General features: G+C 51.9%; 1 long non-coding RNA gene across 1 annotated transcript; it reads left to right on the top strand.

The window, feature by feature from the left end:
* The first annotated feature begins 5275 nt into the window (after positions 1 to 5275).
* On the top strand, positions 5276 to 6719 carry LOC140697003 (uncharacterized). Its single transcript, XR_012073817.1, has 2 exons — positions 5276 to 5684; positions 6278 to 6719. It is a non-coding gene; the product is annotated as an uncharacterized lncRNA (long non-coding RNA).
* Positions 6720 to 8402: the final 1683 nt, after the last annotated feature.

The following is an 8402-nucleotide window of genomic DNA, read 5'->3' as shown; positions in this document are numbered from 1 at the left end:
CATTTAGGCAGTTTGCATGTCTTGGCTATTGTAACTAGTGCTGCTATGAACACTGGGGTGCAGGTGTCATCCTGAAGTAGGGTTCCTTCTGGATATATGCCCAGGAGTGGGATTCTTGGGTCATACGGTAAGTCTATTCCTAGTCTTTTGAGAAATCTCCATACTGTTTTCCACAGTGGCTGCACCAAACTGCATTCCCACCAGCAGTGTAGGAGGGTTCCCTTTTCCCCACAGCCTCTCCAGCATTTGTCATTTGTGGACTTTTGAATGATGGCCATTCTGACTGGTGTGAGGTGATACCTCCTTGTAGTTTTGATTTGCATTTCTCTGATAATTAGTGATACTGAGCATTTTTGCATGATGTGCCTGTTGATCATTTGTATGTCTTCCTTGGAGAATTGCTTGTGTAGGTCTTCAGCTCATTTTTGGATGGGGTTGTTTGTTTCTTTCTTATTAAGTCATATGTGCTGCTTACATATTCTGGAGATTAAGCCTTTGTCAGTTTCATTTGCAAAAATTTTCTCCCATTCCATAGTTCGTCATTTTCTTTCACTTATGGTTTCCTTTGCTGTGCAGAAGCTTGTAAGTTTAATTAGGTCCCATTTTTTATTCTTGCTTCTATTTCAATTGCTTGGGTAGACTGCCCTAGGAGAGCATTTTTGAGATGTATGTCAGATAATGTTTTGCCTATATTTTCTTCTAGGAGGTTTATTGTATCTTGTCTTATGTTTAAGTCTTTGGTCCATTTTGAGTTTACTTTTGTGTATGGTGTAAGGGAGTGTTCTAGCTTCATTGTTTTACATGCTGCTGTCTAGTTTTCCCAACACCATTTGCTGAAGAGACTGTCTTTATTCCATTGTATATTCTTGCCTCCTTTGTCAAAGATGAGTTGACCAAAAGTTTGTGGCTTCATTTCTGGGCTCTCTATTCTGTTCCATTGGTCCATATGTCTGTTTTTGTACCAATACCATGCTGTCTTGATGACTGTAGCTCTGTAGTATTGTCTGAAGTCTGGAAGAGTTATTCCTCCAGCCTCTTTCTTTTTCTTCAGTAATGCTTTGGAAATTCTAGGTCTTTTGTGGTTCCATATAAATTTTATTATGATTTGTTCTAGTTCTGTGAAATATGTCCTGGGTAATTTGACAGGGATTGCATTACATCTGTAGATTGCCTTGGGCAGTATGACCATTTTAACAATATTGATTCTTCCAACCCAGGAGCATGGGATATCTTTCCATTTTTTTAAAGTCTTCTTTAATTTCCTTCATCAATGGTTTATAGTTTTCTGTGTATAATTCTTTCACCTCCTTGGTTAGATTTATTCCTAGGTATTTTATTATTTTGGGTGCTATTTTAAAGGAGATTGTTTCTTTACTTTCTTCTTCTGTTGATTCATCGTTAGTGTAAAGAAATGCCACTGATTTTTGAATGTTAATCTTGTAACCTGCTACCTTGCTGAATGCTTCGATTATTTCTAGTAGTTTTTGTGTGGACCTTTTAGGGTTTTCTATATATAATATCATGTAATCTGCATAGAGTGACACTTTTACCTCTTCTTTTCCAATTTGAATCCCTTTTATTTCTCTCTCTCGCCTGATTGCTGTGGCTAGGACGTCCAAGACTATGTTGAATAGGAGTGGTGATAGCAGGCAGCCTTGTCTTGTCCCAGATTTTAGTGGAAAGCTTTTGAGTTTTTCACCGTTGAGTGCTCACTGGCTGTAGGTTGGTCACATATAGCTTTTATTATGTTGAGATATGTTCCCTCTGTACCGACTTTGGTGATAGTTTTTGTCATAAATTGGTGTTGACTTTTATCAAAAGCTTTTCCTGCATCTATTGAGATGATCATGTGGTTTTTGTCCTTTCTCTTGTTGATATGATGTATTACATTGATTGATTTGCGTATGTTGAACCACCCTTGTGTCCCTGGGATGAACCCTGCTTGATCATGATGTATCATCTTTTTTATGTGCTGTTGGATTCTATTTGCTAGTATGTTGGTGAGGATTTTTGCATCTATGTTCATCAGTGATATTGGTCTGTAATTCTCCTTTTTGGTGGTGTCTTTGCCTGGTTCAAATTTTTAAATAATGCAACTTCCATCCACCCAGATCCCAGGGGCATCCCTAGTACCACTGTACAGGCAGCCCACTGGCCTGGGTTTCCACTGGGAGAGACCCCAGCTCTGGGCTCTCATTGCTTTCTTGTCTGGGTCCCTGTTGATCTTCTTAGGAGGATGGGCAGGGTGAGCTTGTAGATGTGTGCTGCTGCCTGGATACAGCTCCCTGGTCCCTTCAGAAAGTCCTGGACTCCCTTACAAATTGTCCATGTGGATGTGGAGGTGGTCTAGGACCTCTGGGGCCATGGCACCTCGTGGCACCCGTGTACCAGCCAGAAGAGCATCATTCTTTCTGGGAAAGCACCTGCTTCCCATCCGGGATGATGCTTCCCCATCCACCGTGGCCAGACTGTGGCCATCCTGAGGCCAGGACCTCCACTTCCTGGGTGTCCTGCCTAGCAGGATATCGGGCACAGAGTAGGCTCTTGGCCAGTGTTTGATGGATGGATGAAAGAATGACTGAATTGGAAAGAACCTTCCTGTGGCTTATTTAATGTCGTTGCTATAACAACTCTGTGAAGCAGCAGGGTCTGTGTGATTACCCTCTTCACACGTGAGGAAACAGGGGCTGGCGCAGCTCAGGCAGTGGTTGTTGACTCTTCCATTTACTGAGTGCGCATCACACCCGGGGGGCACTTTTCCCTCGCTGGGGTCGGCTGAGCTGGGGTTTGGGTGGCGAGACCACTGGCTTTCGAGTAGGGGCACCTGGCCTCGGATCCTACTGATTTGTGGCCTCGGGCCATTATTCCTGCTCACAGAGGCTCAGCCGACTTCCCTGTGAATCAGGAATTTCAATACCTTCACTGCAGGGTTGTCCCAGGGTTCAGACCAGGCAGCGGGTGCAGAGCACATCATGGGGTCACCCCTGCTGTTGTCCCTCGGCCTTCAGGGAAGCGGAATTTGTTCTGAAAAGAGTCCTCAAGAACACCCAAAGCCAGAACTTGTCGGAGGAGCTAATGATAAGGCTGGAATGGTGATAGAGTGAGCTGGGGAGAATCTCTGACACTTTTTCTTTATCAGTTTTAAACACGGTGAAGCACACATCTTGGACAGTCCACCGTCTCACGCTCTGATGCATTCTGACTCCAGGGTTGGGACATCATGCTCTGAGGATGCGCTTGTGGCTGCATGAACTTGAACTTAATCGTTTACAAAGGTGGTTACTGACACTGAGCACTACTGTGATATGCCAGGGGTTGCCTTTCCTTCTCCCGACAGCCTGAGGCAGAGGTGGTTATAAGCGAGGACCCTGGGGTCCCCCACACCAGAGGGCCACGGTCTGGCCTCGCAGAGCTGAGGGGTAGAATTGGACGTGGGTCCAGCTCTCCCTGCCTCAGGACACTTCACCTCCAGCAAAGCTGCCCTGCTGGTTTTTGCCGATGTCCACTGGGCTTTGAAATGATTTACCAGACACGTTAGGAGTTTTCATCAACCAGGGTTTTCTTTCTCTCTCTCTCTCTCTCTCTTTCTTTCTTTCTTTCTTTCTTTCTCTCTCTCTTTCTTTCTTTTTCTTTCTCTCTTTCTTTCTCTTTCTCTCTTTCTTTCTCTTTCTTTCCTTCTTCCTTTTTCTTTCCTTCTCTCTCTCTCTCTCTCTCTCTCTCTCTCTCTGTTTCTTTCTCAGTTGCTGATATTTTGCATCAGGAGAAAAAAATGAAAAGAATTTAATTCATCATTAAGTGCTGAGAAGGAAAAAATGCAAGAAAGGAACCGCAGCTGAGGAACAGGATGAAGCTGGAAGGTGAAACCGACAGCGGCCACCGGGCTGGGTGGCGGAGGAAGTCTTGCGCCCGCGGCCCTACCCTTGGGGAGTCCCTGCGGGCCTGTTCCTGGACCTTCTTGGCTGGCTCAGGCATTCCTTGGCTGGCTGGCAGCTTGGCAAGGGCTCATGGGCAGCGCCCATCGTGGGGAAATGTCATGGTGCCTGACTGCCTGTGGGTGAGGCTGGCAGGCAGGGCCCAGGGACAGGACATAGCCTGGGGACCCTGGACACGGGCTGGTCTGCAGATCTCCGTGGGCTCCCATCCAGCTCTGACCCTCAGGGGCAGAGTATCCCCGGAGCTGCTGCTGCCTTATCTCTGAGTAAGGACCCCAGGGGTCCACCTCGTGGGGCTCATTGGAAGACGGAAAGAGACCCTTCCTGGCCATCTGCACAGCAGTTCACCCGCAAATACACATCAGTGGTTCTGGCCCCCACCAGCGTGGACCCGCGCCAGTGTATGTGTTCAGATTATTTGTGAAGGAAGGAGGCTGGGCTGGATGAGTCCCATGGCCCTGTCCAATTTTACGAATCCATGTCTCTCCTCCCCACATCATTAGTTATTTGACTTGGGGCACAGGAAAGGGAAATTTGATACTAAAAACATTTTTTTAAAGTGGCAGCGTGAGGGCTGTCCTCTACGGAGCCCTTCCCCATCCTTGCTCCTCAGTGTCGTGTGCACACTGAGAGGTGCCGTGTGCGCGCCCCCAGCACGGCCCTCCCTGCACTGGCCCCTGCCGCCCCGGGAGCGCCCAGGGGCAGGAAGCCCGTCTTGCTCTTTTCAGCGCCCAGCGCTGTGTCGGAGCACCTTGTGCAGACGAGTTCAGGGCCATTGCTGGACGTGGGGCCCCCACAGGGCATCCGCGGCAGCTAGAATTAAACTGCCCACAGCGGTCAGCGCAGAAAACAGTGCAACGTTGTCGCGCCCGGTCCCGCCCCCGCCCTACGGGAGTGAGAGGCGCACCTCCTCCGCCCACGGGGCTGGTGACGTCCCCTCACAGAGACGCGGGGGCAGCTGCCACCCTCAGCTGCCAGTCAGTGTCTATCGCGTGCCTGCCTGCCGTGCCCAGGAGTATGGGTGGAGCGGAGGCCAGGGGCCGGGGGGGAGGAAGAGGGCTGCGCAGGGGGGCCCTGGAGCACTCAACGGCGGGGCCCCCTTTCTCTCGTCCGCTGGCCCCCTGCTTCCGCACATCTGCTTCGTGCCCCACCCCCGGTTCTCCCACCGCAGTTTGTGTTCAAGCCCCTGTTCACCTCGACCCTCCCCACCTCCCACCCCCGCCAGGGCTTCACCACGGCTGCCCGCTGCGGAGGGGCGCCAGTCTTCCCCCTTGGCCTCGGTTGCATCCCTCCTTCCCCCACAGCTGGGTCCTGGACGGCGACGGGCAGTGGGCCGCGCATGCGTGAAGGGCAGAGGGGGCGAGTGCCGGGCTGACGCAGGCGCTCGGCGGGACCGGAACCGCGCTCTCTGCTCGCGGGCCCCCGGGCCTGCGAAGCGCCCCAGCCACGTCGGAACCGTCCGGAGGCCCAAACCCAGGAGGCCGAGGCGCGGAAGCGGCTTCCTCCTCCCTCCGCCAAGAGTTTAAGTCTTTATTAAAGAATGTTTTAACTAGCTTCACGGACGGCTGAGTCACGGCCGTGTGGAATTACTTTTAACGGTAACGTATACACATGATTCAGCGATGATTCAGCTCCTCAGACAGGTAGGAGAACGGAGAGCCTGCGCCTCCCACCCGCCCCTCGGCGCCCCATCGCCTCCGTTTCTGGCTCTTCGGCGCAGCTGCTCGTGGCTGTAAGGCTGACACATCTTAGGTACCGATGCCACTGTTCAAACTCAGCTGCCCCTCCCCCCACGGGGCGTGGCTCAGGCTCGCCCCCCACTCCCCCCATCTTTATTCACAGCGGTTTTTCTGACTTTTAAAACTTGCTGTTGCTTCAGTGCAGTTTCTACATGAATTAAATTGTTACAGGCAATATCATATTTTGTATATACGTGAAAATGTAGTCCATCCTTTCTTTTTGTCTAGTTTTTTAAAATTGTTAAATATACAAACGTAAAATGTACCACTTTATCTATTTTTCATTGACGTATAGTTGGTTTACCATGTTGCGTTAGTTTGAGGTGTACAGCGTGGTGATTCAGTTATACATTTATAGATATATGTTTTTTGTTATAGGCTATTACAAGCTATTGCATATAGCTCCCTGTGCTATACAGTAGGGCCTTATTGTTTTATCTATTTTGTATATAGTAGTTAGTATCCACAAATCTGAAACTCCCAGTTTATCCCTTCCCACCCCTTTCCCCTCCGTAACCATAAGTTTGTTTTCTATGTCGGTGAGTCAGTCCCTGTTTTGTAAATAAGTTCATTTCTGTCCTCCCCCTTACCTGTTCTATTTTTAAGCGCGTGGTTCAGTGGCACGGGGCACGTTCACTCTGCTGGGCAGCCGTCAGCACCATCCGTCTCCAACGCGTCTTTCGCCTCCCCAGACTGAAACCCCAGCCCTACTCAACTCCCACCTCGCTGCCCCTCTTTTGCTGACCGCCCTCCAGACTTGTGGCTTTTGGGGTGCCCTGGTGAACCGGCTGGACTAGCACACTCAGGTGAGGACTGCGTTGCCTCCAAGATCCAAGGAGATGCCCTGGGAGCCCTGCCTCTTCCTTGGTGCTCCTTGGCGACCAGAGGCACCAATTCACTCTTCCCTTCAGAATCGACATCTCAGTGCTCCCAACACCACTGGACACCCAGAAACTCCACTGACAGAGAAGGCACCTGAACACTTTTTTTCAAAAATTGTTTATTGTGGTAAAACACATCTAACATAAACCGAGCTGTCTTAACCACGTTTAAGTGTCCATTTCAGCGTTATTGACTACATCCATCATGCCATGCCACCATCCCCAGCCACCTCAGGACTTCTTTATCCTCCTAAACTAGCTAAAAGCTGTTTCCCTTGTGCGCCAGCTGCACGTTCGCTCCCCCCGCCCGGCCCCCACCCCGTGCTTTCTCTGCCTTTCCGGTTCGACTCCCCCAGCGGGATCATGTAGAGTTTGTCCTCTGTCCTCTCCCCGTGCCCCCTTCTCTGTGAGACAGGCCACTAGCCACAAGCCCCAAGTCGCACGATGACTAGGCTGCAGTGCCGGGGCCTCAAAGGGGGTTGTTTTGTTCCCCAGATCCTCCGGGTCTTCATCATCGCAGCTATTTTGGCCTGAGCAGGCTTTGGCACTTCAGAGTTGGGAGGCTTTTTGGGAACATTCCTACCATCTTACAGAGATGCTGCTCTGTCCTGCTGGTCACATGTGACTCAAATGCCAGTGCCCTCTGTGAGGATGGGAAGGACAGGGCACGTCGTCCTAAAGGCTGGGTCCTCCTGCCCAGTGATTTCAGGTCCGGGGATGTAGACAGAGGCTGCCATGGCCCCAGGGCTGTGTTTGCAGGAAGCCTCCTTGTTTATTTGGCTTTTACCGTATCTCCTGGCAGAGGCTTTCCCCAGCCGTGGCCGGAGCCATCCCGGGACAGCTGACCCTGGGCTCTCCTGAGATGGCTTAGGAGCCTGGATGCAGCCTTCTGTTCTGAGTAGCAATATTCCTGGCCAGACATGAAAGGAGAGATTAGAACAGCCCTTTTTTCTCCAGGCAGCTTATCCCGATTAAGTGGGAATTCAGAAAAAATCCCCACCGCGCATCCTTCCTCCTCATCCGGCTCCCCACCCTAATCTGCCTCATCCTGAAGGAGTCTGACCCTCCCCGCAGGGAGTTTTGGGTCCACTGAGCTCGTGCCGTGCACCCGTGTGCTGTTTGTTCCTGTTCCACCGAGGCAGCAGCTGGTGTGAGAGGGACGGCGCCTCGTGCCCGCGGCAAGTGATGGGGCCGAGGCTGGAGTGGGACCCGCCCGCCGGCAGCACCCACGGTCCTGCTGTGGCCTGAGGGGTTGGGCTTTGCCTGGACATGGTGTTCCCTGCAGCGTCAAAAAGGGGTTGTGTAATCCTGCGGCTGCGGGTGGTGTGTGGGACTGAACATGTGGGCCTCTGCAGGGGTCAGGCCGGGTGAGGCCCCCCCTTCTGTGTGAGCCGGAGCGGGAAGCGCCGGCGCGGATGCCAGGGCTCGGGGTGATTTGTGGGAGGTGGGGCCTCGGGGAGCCCACTGATACAGCGCTGTCAGGCTCCTGCTCGCAGCTTCAGGCTCGCAGCCCGGCCCTGCTGCTTCCTGGGCTAAGCCCACACCTGTTCTGAGCATTTTAAATATTTTCATTGGGACTGTGGGGATGGACGATTGAGGCTGTCTCTTCCCTGGGTGGTGTGGCTGGCGCATCTGGGGAGGACATGAGGGCACACAGACCAGGGACAAAGGCTCTGTGGGGCGATGCCCCGCAGTGGGCCACACTAGGCCGAATCAGAGTCAGGACAAGCCCATGAGAGCCTGGCGTTGGCCGGGCGTGTTCGCCTTCTGCGGTTTTTGAAAGCACCGCGGTGTGAGGGATGAACCCTGGCGTACCCAGGCCTGCGGAGCGAGGCTGCTGGGCCGGCTCC

Source organism: Vicugna pacos, chromosome 6 (assembly GCF_048564905.1).
Source record: "Vicugna pacos chromosome 6, VicPac4, whole genome shotgun sequence".
Classification (NCBI taxonomy): Eukaryota; Metazoa; Chordata; class Mammalia; order Artiodactyla; family Camelidae; genus Vicugna; species Vicugna pacos.
This window is presented reverse-complemented; position numbering and strand designations above follow the sequence as displayed.